We start from the raw sequence: 10,226 nt of genomic DNA on the forward strand, positions 1-10,226 counted from the left end.
AGAATGTGGGCATCAATCCCACTACCTCTTACATGCAAAGCAAGCACTCTCCCAATTGAGGTAATTCCCCAGACAGCTAGCTATGTCATATTACTTGCTAGCCTGGAACATCTGAGTGATTATCTCCAAGGTGCTGAATAATTGGCTCAGCTTTTCTGCATCGGGTATGCCTGCTGCTTTCGAATCAGTAATATCTCGATTGAATCAACATGACCCAGCTTTAGCCATCAGCACAATGGGACACCACAGTGGCCTTGTCATGACAGGTAAATAGGCCCAACGTAAAGACTCCAAACAAGCGAGAACAAAAAATACCAGTCAGCACAAGTGTGAGGGAGCAGTCGACAACCCTGACTCAGTGATAGAAATCTTTCTTTGCGTGCAGGTGAGTGCTCAATTTTCCATGCACTGCAGCTCAGAGGAACCTCTGCTGGCCTCTGGATGCAACTGCAGAATCAACAAAGCTGTGTTGAGGCTCATTTCTGACATGAAATAAAAGATAGCTCTACCGCCTTAGAAGGAACATGGTAAGCCACAATCAATTTAGGAATACTGTTTTAGGAAAGCTTTCCTTATGCACACCTACTTTGAAAAGGACACACTAATTGTATTGGGCTTTCAAGCAGCGACCTGACAATGCCTTTGATACATTCACCCATTGAGTCTGCAGCTCTCCCGGTTGAGCAATCGAGGCAATGCAATGAATTCGACACTTTGCTGTGTCTTCATCATGCACCTTTACATCGACAGCTTAACTCCAAAGCTGTGGTGGGCATGCTGTGCCCCGCCACCTGCTCCCTGCAGATTGGACTTGTGTTATACTGGATAATGTTTCTGACTCTGTATCGCAAACTGCTGCATTATTCTTTCATCTGCCACAATCTTTTGTGATCACTTTGCATTGTGGCTGGATGCCGCCAGTAAGGTGGCAAATCTGGTTCTGTAGCTCAGGTCATTGATTGTTAGTGCAGTAGGCAGCTTGTCACTCTCATAACCAGAAGATCCTGTCATGCATGCTCAGAGATTAAAGGCTTTTTTCGCATCTTCTTTTCTGCCAAACCCGTCACATTGCATCTCCGCTGCTGGCAGCAATGCAATCAACATGCTTGAGGAAAGTGGGAACGACATTGGCAAGTGTGCAAAACATTGGGAATGGCAGTCTATCAGCTCGTGGCAAAACAGAGCATTTGTGTCAACTGTTGGTTGATTGACACAATTTGTGGGCCTGAAGTGTTGGCCCAAAGATAAAATGAAAGTGGAGAATGTGGGCATCGATCCCACTACCTCTCACATGCTAAGCAAGCGCTCTACCATTTGAGCTAATTCCCCCAAATTGTCTTCAGCTGCCCATTTCTTGGGCCCAGGTTCTCTCAGTGCCTGTCTCCAAGGAACTCCAGAAATGACTCAGCAATTCTGCATCAAGCTATCATCTAATGATCAAGTAAGAATCCTGCTTTTAGCTAAGTTTTTTTTCTGACATACTTACTTCTTAAAGGGCACACATAAATTGTATTTGGCATTCAGGCACCTGCCTGACAAAGACTTTGCTAAATTCACCCCTGGAAACATGTGCTGTACAGAGTTGGCAATCGAGGCAAACCGATCACATTGACGTTCTTTCCTGATTGTTGTCCCGGCAACTTTATTTCGCCATCTTAATGGCAAAGATATGGCCGTGCTGGGATCCTTCATCTGCTGCCCGGATTTGGACTGTGTCGTAATGGGTATCGTTTCTAACTTTGTATCGCAAACTGCTGTCTTCTTCTCTCATTGGACTCAATATTTTATGAACACTTTACATTGTGGCTAAATGCAGTTTGTAAGATGGCAAATGTGGTGTGTAACTTAGGTCATTCTTTGTCACTGCAGTAGGCTGGGTTTCACTCTCATAATCTGAAGGTGCTGTTGAATGGTGAGAAAAAGAAAAGCTGTTTTGCACCTTACTTTCTTCCATTCCCGTCACATTGCATCTCCGTTGCTGACAGCAATGGAAGCAACATGCTTGTGGCAGCTGTGCAAATCATTCGGATTGGCAGTGAATCAGCACATGGACAAACTGAGGGCAAGTGTCAACTGTGGACACAAGGGATGGGCCCGAGCATTGGGCCAAATATAAAACCAAATTGGAGAATGTGGGCATCAATCCCACTACCTCTTACATGCAAAGCAAGCACTCTCCCAATTGAGGTAATTCCCCAGACAGCTAGCTATGTCATATTACTTGCTAGCCTGGAACATCTGAGTGATTATCTCCAAGGTGCTGAATAATTGGCTCAGCTTTTCTGCATCGGGTATGCCTGCTGCTTTCGAATCAGTAATATCTCGATTGAATCAACATGACCCAGCTTTAGCCATCAGCACAATGGGACACCACAGTGGCCTTGTCATGACAGGTAAATAGGCCCAACGTAAAGACTCCAAACAAGCGAGAACAAAAAATACCAGTCAGCACAAGTGTGAGGGAGCAGTCGACAACCCTGACTCAGTGATAGAAATCTTTCTTTGCGTGCAGGTGAGTGCTCAATTTTCCATGCACTGCAGCTCAGAGGAACCTCTGCTGGCCTCTGGATGCAACTGCAGAATCAACAAAGCTGTGTTGAGGCTCATTTCTGACATGAAATAAAAGATAGCTCTACCGCCTTAGAAGGAACATGGTAAGCCACAATCAATTTAGGAATACTGTTTTAGGAAAGCTTTCCTTATGCACACCTACTTTGAAAAGGACACACTAATTGTATTGGGCTTTCAAGCAGCGACCTGACAATGCCTTTGATACATTCACCCATTGAGTCTGCAGCTCTCCCGGTTGAGCAATCGAGGCAATGCAATGAATTCGACACTTTGCTGTGTCTTCATCATGCACCTTTACATCGACAGCTTAACTCCAAAGCTGTGGTGGGCATGCTGTGCCCCGCCACCTGCTCCCTGCAGATTGGACTTGTGTTATACTGGATAATGTTTCTGACTCTGTATCGCAAACTGCTGCATTATTCTTTCATCTGCCACAATCTTTTGTGATCACTTTGCATTGTGGCTGGATGCCGCCAGTAAGGTGGCAAATCTGGTTCTGTAGCTCAGGTCATTGATTGTTAGTGCAGTAGGCAGCTTGTCACTCTCATAACCAGAAGATCCTGTCATGCATGCTCAGAGATTAAAGGCTTTTTTCGCATCTTCTTTTCTGCCAAACCCGTCACATTGCATCTCCGCTGCTGGCAGCAATGCAATCAACATGCTTGAGGAAAGTGGGCACGACATTGGCAAGTGTGCAAAACATTGGGAATGGCAGTCTATCAGCTCGTGGCAAAACAGAGCATTTGTGTCAACTGTTGGTTGATTGACACAATTTGTGGGCCTGAAGTGTTGGCCCAAAGATAAAATGAAAGTGGAGAATGTGGGCATCGATCCCACTACCTCTCACATGCTAAGCAAGCGCTCTACCATTTGAGCTAATTCCCCCAAATTGTCTTCAGCTGCCCATTTCTTGGGCCCAGGTTCTCTCAGTGCCTGTCTCCAAGGAACTCCAGAAATGACTCAGCAATTCTGCATCAAGCTATCATCTAATGATCAAGTAAGAATCCTGCTTTTAGCTAAGTTTTTTTTCTGACATACTTACTTCTTAAAGGGCACACATAAATTGTATTTGGCATTCAGGCACCTGCCTGACAAAGACTTTGCTAAATTCACCCCTGGAAACATGTGCTGTACAGAGTTGGCAATCGAGGCAAACCGATCACATTGACGTTCTTTCCTGATTGTTGTCCCGGCAACTTTATTTCGCCATCTTAATGGCAAAGATATGGCCGTGCTGGGATCCTTCATCTGCTGCCCGGATTTGGACTGTGTCGTAATGGGTATCGTTTCTAACTTTGTATCGCAAACTGCTGTCTTCTTCTCTCATTGGACTCAATATTTTATGAACACTTTACATTGTGGCTAAATGCAGTTTGTAAGATGGCAAATGTGGTGTGTAACTTAGGTCATTCTTTGTCACTGCAGTAGGCTGGGTTTCACTCTCATAATCTGAAGGTGCTGTTGAATGGTGAGAAAAAGAAAAGCTGTTTTGCACCTTACTTTCTTCCATTCCCGTCACATTGCATCTCCGTTTCTGACAGCAATGGAAGCAACATGCTTGTGGCAGCTGTGCAAATCATTCGGATTGGCAGTGAATCAGCACATGGACAAACTGAGGGCAAGTGTCAACTGTGGACACAAGGGATGGGCCCGAGCATTGGGCCAAATATAAAACCAAATTGGAGAATGTGGGCATCAATCCCACTACCTCTTACATGCAAAGCAAGCACTCTCCCAATTGAGGTAATTCCCCAGACAGCTAGCTATGTCATATTACTTGCTAGCCTGGAACATCTGAGTGATTATCTCCAAGGTGCTGAATAATTGGCTCAGCTTTTCTGCATCGGGTATGCCTGCTGCTTTCGAATCAGTAATATCTCGATTGAATCAACATGACCCAGCTTTAGCCATCAGCACAATGGGACACCACAGTGGCCTTGTCATGACAGGTAAATAGGCCCAACTTAAAGACTCCAAACAAGCGAGAACAAAAAATACCAGTCAGCACAAGTGTGAGGGAGCAGTCGACAACCCTGACTCAGTGATAGAAATCTTTCTTTGCGTGCAGGTGAGTGCTCAATTTTCCATGCACTGCAGCTCAGAGGAACCTCTGCTGGCCTCTGGATGCAACTGCAGAATCAACAAAGCTGTGTTGAGGCTCATTTCTGACATGAAATAAAAGATAGCTCTACCGCCTTAGAAGGAACATGGTAAGCCACAATCAATTTAGGAATACTGTTTTAGGAAAGCTTTCCTTATGCACACCTACTTTGAAAAGGACACACTAATTGTATTGGGCTTTCAAGCAGCGACCTGACAATGCCTTTGATACATTCACCCATTGAGTCTGCAGCTCTCCCGGTTGAGCAATCGAGGCAATGCAATGAATTCGACACTTTGCTGTGTCTTCATCATGCACCTTTACATCGACAGCTTAACTCCAAAGCTGTGGTGGGCATGCTGTGCCCCGCCACCTGCTCCCTGCAGATTGGACTTGTGTTATACTGGATAATGTTTCTGACTCTGTATCGCAAACTGCTGCATTATTCTTTCATCTGCCACAATCTTTTGTGATCACTTTGCATTGTGGCTGGATGCCGCCAGTAAGGTGGCAAATCTGGTTCTGTAGCTCAGGTCATTGATTGTTAGTGCAGTAGGCAGCTTGTCACTCTCATAACCAGAAGATCCTGTCATGCATGCTCAGAGATTAAAGGCTTTTTTCGCATCTTCTTTTCTGCCAAACCCGTCACATTGCATCTCCGCTGCTGGCAGCAATGCAATCAACATGCTTGAGGAAAGTGGGCACAACATTGGCAAGTGTGCAAAACATTGGGAATGGCAGTCTATCAGCTCGTGGCAAAACAGAGCATTTGTGTCAACTGTTGGTTGATTGACACAATTTGTGGGCCTGAAGTGTTGGCCCAAAGATAAAATGAAAGTGGAGAATGTGGGCATCAATCCCACTACCTCTCACATGCTAAGCAAGCGCTCTACCATTTGAGCTAATTCCCCCAATTTGTTTTTAGCTGCCCATTTCTTGGGCCCAGGTGCTCTCAGTGACTGTCTCCAGGGAACTCCAGAAATGACTCAGCAATTCTGCATCAAGCTATCATCTAATGATCAAGTAAGAATCCTGCTTTTAGCTAAGTTTTTTTTCTGACATACTTACTTCTTAAAGGGCACACATAAATTGTATTTGGCATTCAGGCACCTGCCTGACAAAGACTTTGCTAAATTCACCCCTGGAAACATGTGCTGTACAGAGTTGGCAATCGAGGCAAACCGATCACGTCGACGTTCTTTCCTGATTGTTGTCCCGGCAACTTTATTTCGCCATCTTAATGGCAAAGATATGGCCGTGCTGTGATCCTTCATCTGCTACCCGGATTTGGACTGTGTCGTAATGGGTATCGTTTCTAACTTTGTATCGCAAACTGCTGTCTACTTCTCTCATTGGACTCAATATTTTATGAACACTTTACATTGTGGCTAAATGCAGTTTGTAAGATGGCAAATGTGGTGTGTAACTTAGGTCATTCTTTGTCACTGCAGTAGGCTGGGTTTCACTCTCATAATCTGAAGGTGCTGTTGAATGGTGAGAAAAAGAAAAACTGTTTTGCACCTTACTTTCTTCCATAACCGTCACATTGCATCTCCGTTGCTGACAGCAATGGAAGCAACATGCTTGTGGCAGCTGTGCAAATCATTCGGATTGGCAGTGAATCAGCACATGGACAAACTGAGGGCAAGTGTCAACTGTTTACACAAGGGATGGGCCCGAGCATTGGGCCAAATATAAAACCAAATTGGAGAATGTGGGCATCAATCCCACTACCTCTTACATGCAAAGCAAGCACACTCCCATTTGAGCTAAATCCCCAGCAGCTAGTTAAGACATATTACTTGCCAGCCAGGACCTTCTGAGTGAGTATCTCCAAGGTGCTGCAGAATTGGCTCAGCTTTTCTGCATCAGGTATGCCTGCTGCTTTCAAATCTGTAATAGCTCGATTGAATCAACATGACCCAGTTTTACCCATCAGCACAATGGGACACCACAGTGGCCATGTCATAACAGGTAAAGAGGCCCAACTTAAAGACTCCAAACAAGCGAGAACAAAAAATATCAGTCAGCACTAGTGTGAGGGAGCAGTCGACAACCCTGACTCAGTGATAGAAATCTTTCTTTGCGTGCAGGTGAGTGCTCAATTTTCCATGCACTGCAGCTCAGAGGAACCCCTGCTGGCATCTGGATCCAACTGCAGAATCAATAAAGCTGTGTTGAGGCTCATTTCTGACATGAAATAAAAGATAGCTCTACCGCCTTAGAAGGAACATGGTAAGCCACAATCGATTTAGGAATACTGTTTTAGGAAAGCTTTCCTTATGCACACCTACTTTGAAAAGGACACACTAATTGTATTGGGCTTTCAAGCAGCGACCTGACAATGCCTTTGATACATTCACCCATTGAGTCTGCAGCTCTCCCGGTTGAGCAATCGAGGCAATGCAATGAATTTGACGCTTTGCTGTGTCTTCATCATGCACCTTTACATCAACAGCTTAACGCCAAAGCTGTGGTGGGCATGCTGTGCCCCGCCAGCTGCTCCCTGCAGATTGGACTTGTGTTATACTGGAGAATGTTTCTGACTCTGTATCGCAAACTGCTGCATTATTCTTTCATCTGCCACAATCTTTTGTGATCACTTTGCATTGTGGCTAGATGCCGCCAGGAAGGTGGCAAATCTGGTTCTGGAGCTCAGGTCATTCATTGTTAGTGCAGTAGGCAGCTTGTCACTCTCATAACCAGAAGATCCTGTCATGCATGCTCAGAGATAAAAGGCTTTTTTCGCATCTTCTTTTCTGCCAAACCCATCACATTGCATCTCCGCTGCTGGCAGCAATGCAATCAACATGCTTGAGGAAAGTGTGCACAACATTGGCAAGTGTGCAAAACATTGGGAATGGCAGTCTATCAGCTCGTGGCAAAACAGAGCATTTGTGTCAACTGTTGGTTGATTGACACAATTTGTGGGCCTGAAGCGTTGGCCCAAAGATAAAATGAAAGTGGAGAATGTGGGCATCGATCCCACTACCTCTCACATGCGAAGCGAGCACTCTACCACTTGAGCTAATTCCCCCAATTAGTCTTCAGCTGCCCATTTCTTGGGCCCAGGTTCTCTCAGTGCCTGTCTCCAAGGAACTCCAGAAATGACTCAGCAATTCTGCATTAAGCTATCATCTAATGATCAAGTAAGAATCCTGCTTTTAGCTAAGTTTTTTTTCTGACATACTTACTTCTTAAAGGGCACACATAAATTGTATTTGGCATTCAGGCACCTGCCTGGCAAAGACTTTGCTAAATTCACCCCTGGAAACATGTGCTGTACAGAGTTGGCAATCGAGGCAAACCGATCACGTCGACGTTCTTTCCTGATTGTTGTCCCGGCAACTTTATTTCGCCATCTTAATGGCAAAGATATGGCCGTGCTGGGATCCTTCATCTGCTGCCCGGATTTGGACTGTGTCGTAATGGGTATCGTTTCTAACTATGTATCGCAAACTGCTGTCTTCTTCTCTCATTGGACTCAATATTTTATGAACACTTTACATTGTGGCTAAATGCAGTTTGTAAGATGGCAAATGTGGTGTGTAACTTAGGTCATTCTTTGTCACTGCAGTAGGCTGGGTTTCACTCTCATAATCTGAAGGTGCTGTTGAATGGTGAGAAAAAGAAAAGCTGTTTTGCACCTTACTTTCTTCCATTCCCGTCACATTGCATCTCCGTTGCTGACAGCAATGGAAGCAACATGCTTGTGGCAGCTGTGCAAATCATTCGGATTGGCAGTGAATCAGCACATGGACAAACTGAGGGCAAGTGTCAACTGTGGACACAAGGGATGGGCCCGAGCATTGGGCCAAATATAAAACCAAATTGGAGAATGTGGGCATCAATCCCACTACCTCTTACATGCAAAGCAAGCACTCTCCCAATTGAGGTAATTCCCCAGACAGCTAGCTATGTCATATTACTTGCTAGCCTGGAACATCTGAGTGATTATCTCCAAGGTGCTGAATAATTGGCTCAGCTTTTCTGCATCGGGTATGCCTGCTGCTTTCGAATCAGTAATATCTCGATTGAATCAACATGACCCAGCTTTAGCCATCAGCACAATGGGACACCACAGTGGCCTTGTCATGACAGGTAAATAGGCCCAACTTAAAGACTCCAAACAAGCGAGAACAAAAAATACCAGTCAGCACAAGTGTGAGGGAGCAGTCGACAACCCTGACTCAGTGATAGAAATCTTTCTTTGCGTGCAGGTGAGTGCTCAATTTTCCATGCACTGCAGCTCAGAGGAACCTCTGCTGGCCTCTGGATGCAACTGCAGAATCAACAAAGCTGTGTTGAGGCTCATTTCTGACATGAAATAAAAGATAGCTCTACCGCCTTAGAAGGAACATGGTAAGCCACAATCAATTTAGGAATACTGTTTTAGGAAAGCTTTCCTTATGCACACCTACTTTGAAAAGGACACACTAATTGTATTGGGCTTTCAAGCAGCGACCTGACAATGCCTTTGATACATTCACCCATTGAGTCTGCAGCTCTCCCAGTTGAGCAATCGAGGCAATGCAATGAATTCGACACTTTGCTGTGTCTTCATCATGCACCTTTACATCGACAGCTTAACTCCAAAGCTGTGGTGGGCATGCTGTGCCCCGCCACCTGCTCCCTGCAGATTGGACTTGTGTTATACTGGATAATGTTTCTGACTCTGTATCGCAAACTGCTGCATTATTCTTTCATCTGCCACAATCTTTTGTGATCACTTTGCATTGTGGCTGGATGCCGCCAGTAAGGTGGCAAATCTGGTTCTGTAGCTCAGGTCATTGATTGTTAGTGCAGTAGGCAGCTTGTCACTCTCATAACCAGAAGATCCTGTCATGCATGCTCAGAGATTAAAGGCTTTTTTCGCATCTTCTTTTCTGCCAAACCCGTCACATTGCATCTCCGCTGCTGGCAGCAATGCAATCAACATGCTTGAGGAAAGTGGGCACAACATTGGCAAGTGTGCAAAACATTGGGAATGGCAGTCTATCAGCTCGTGGCAAAACAGAGCATTTGTGTCAACTGTTGGTTGATTGACACAATTTGTGGGCCTGAAGTGTTGGCCCAAAGATAAAATGAAAGTGGAGAATGTGGGCATCGATCCCACGACCTCTCACATGCTAAGCAAGCGCTCTACCATTTGAGCTAATTCCCCCAAATTGTCTTCAGCTGCCCATTTCTTGGGCCCAGGTTCTCTCAGTGCCTGTCTCCAAGGAACTCCAGAAATGACTCAGCAATTCTGCATCAAGCTATCATCTAATGATCAAGTAAGAATCCTGCTTTTAGCTAAGTTTTTTTTCTGACATACTTACTTCTTAAAGGGCACACATAAATTGTATTTGGCATTCAGGCACCTGCCTGACAAAGACTTTGCTAAATTCACCCCTGGAAACATGTGCTGTACAGAGTTGGCAATCGAGGCAAACCGATCACGTCGACGTTCTTTCCTGATTGTTGTCCCGGCAACTTTATTTCGCCATCTTAATGGCAAAGATATGGCCGTGCTGTGATCCTTCATCTGCTACCCGGATTTGGACTGTGTCGT

The 10,226-nt window shown here is 45.1% G+C and overlaps 1 non-coding gene across 1 annotated transcript; it reads right to left on the bottom strand.

Moving 5' to 3' along the window:
• Positions 1–9,763: 9,763 nt before the first annotated feature.
• Positions 9,764–9,836, bottom strand: trnaa-agc (transfer RNA alanine (anticodon AGC)). Its single transcript has one exon. It is a non-coding gene; the product is annotated as a tRNA-Ala (tRNA).
• Positions 9,837–10,226: the final 390 nt, after the last annotated feature.

Source organism: Scyliorhinus torazame, chromosome 11 (assembly GCF_047496885.1).
Source record: "Scyliorhinus torazame isolate Kashiwa2021f chromosome 11, sScyTor2.1, whole genome shotgun sequence".
Classification (NCBI taxonomy): Eukaryota; Metazoa; Chordata; class Chondrichthyes; order Carcharhiniformes; family Scyliorhinidae; genus Scyliorhinus; species Scyliorhinus torazame.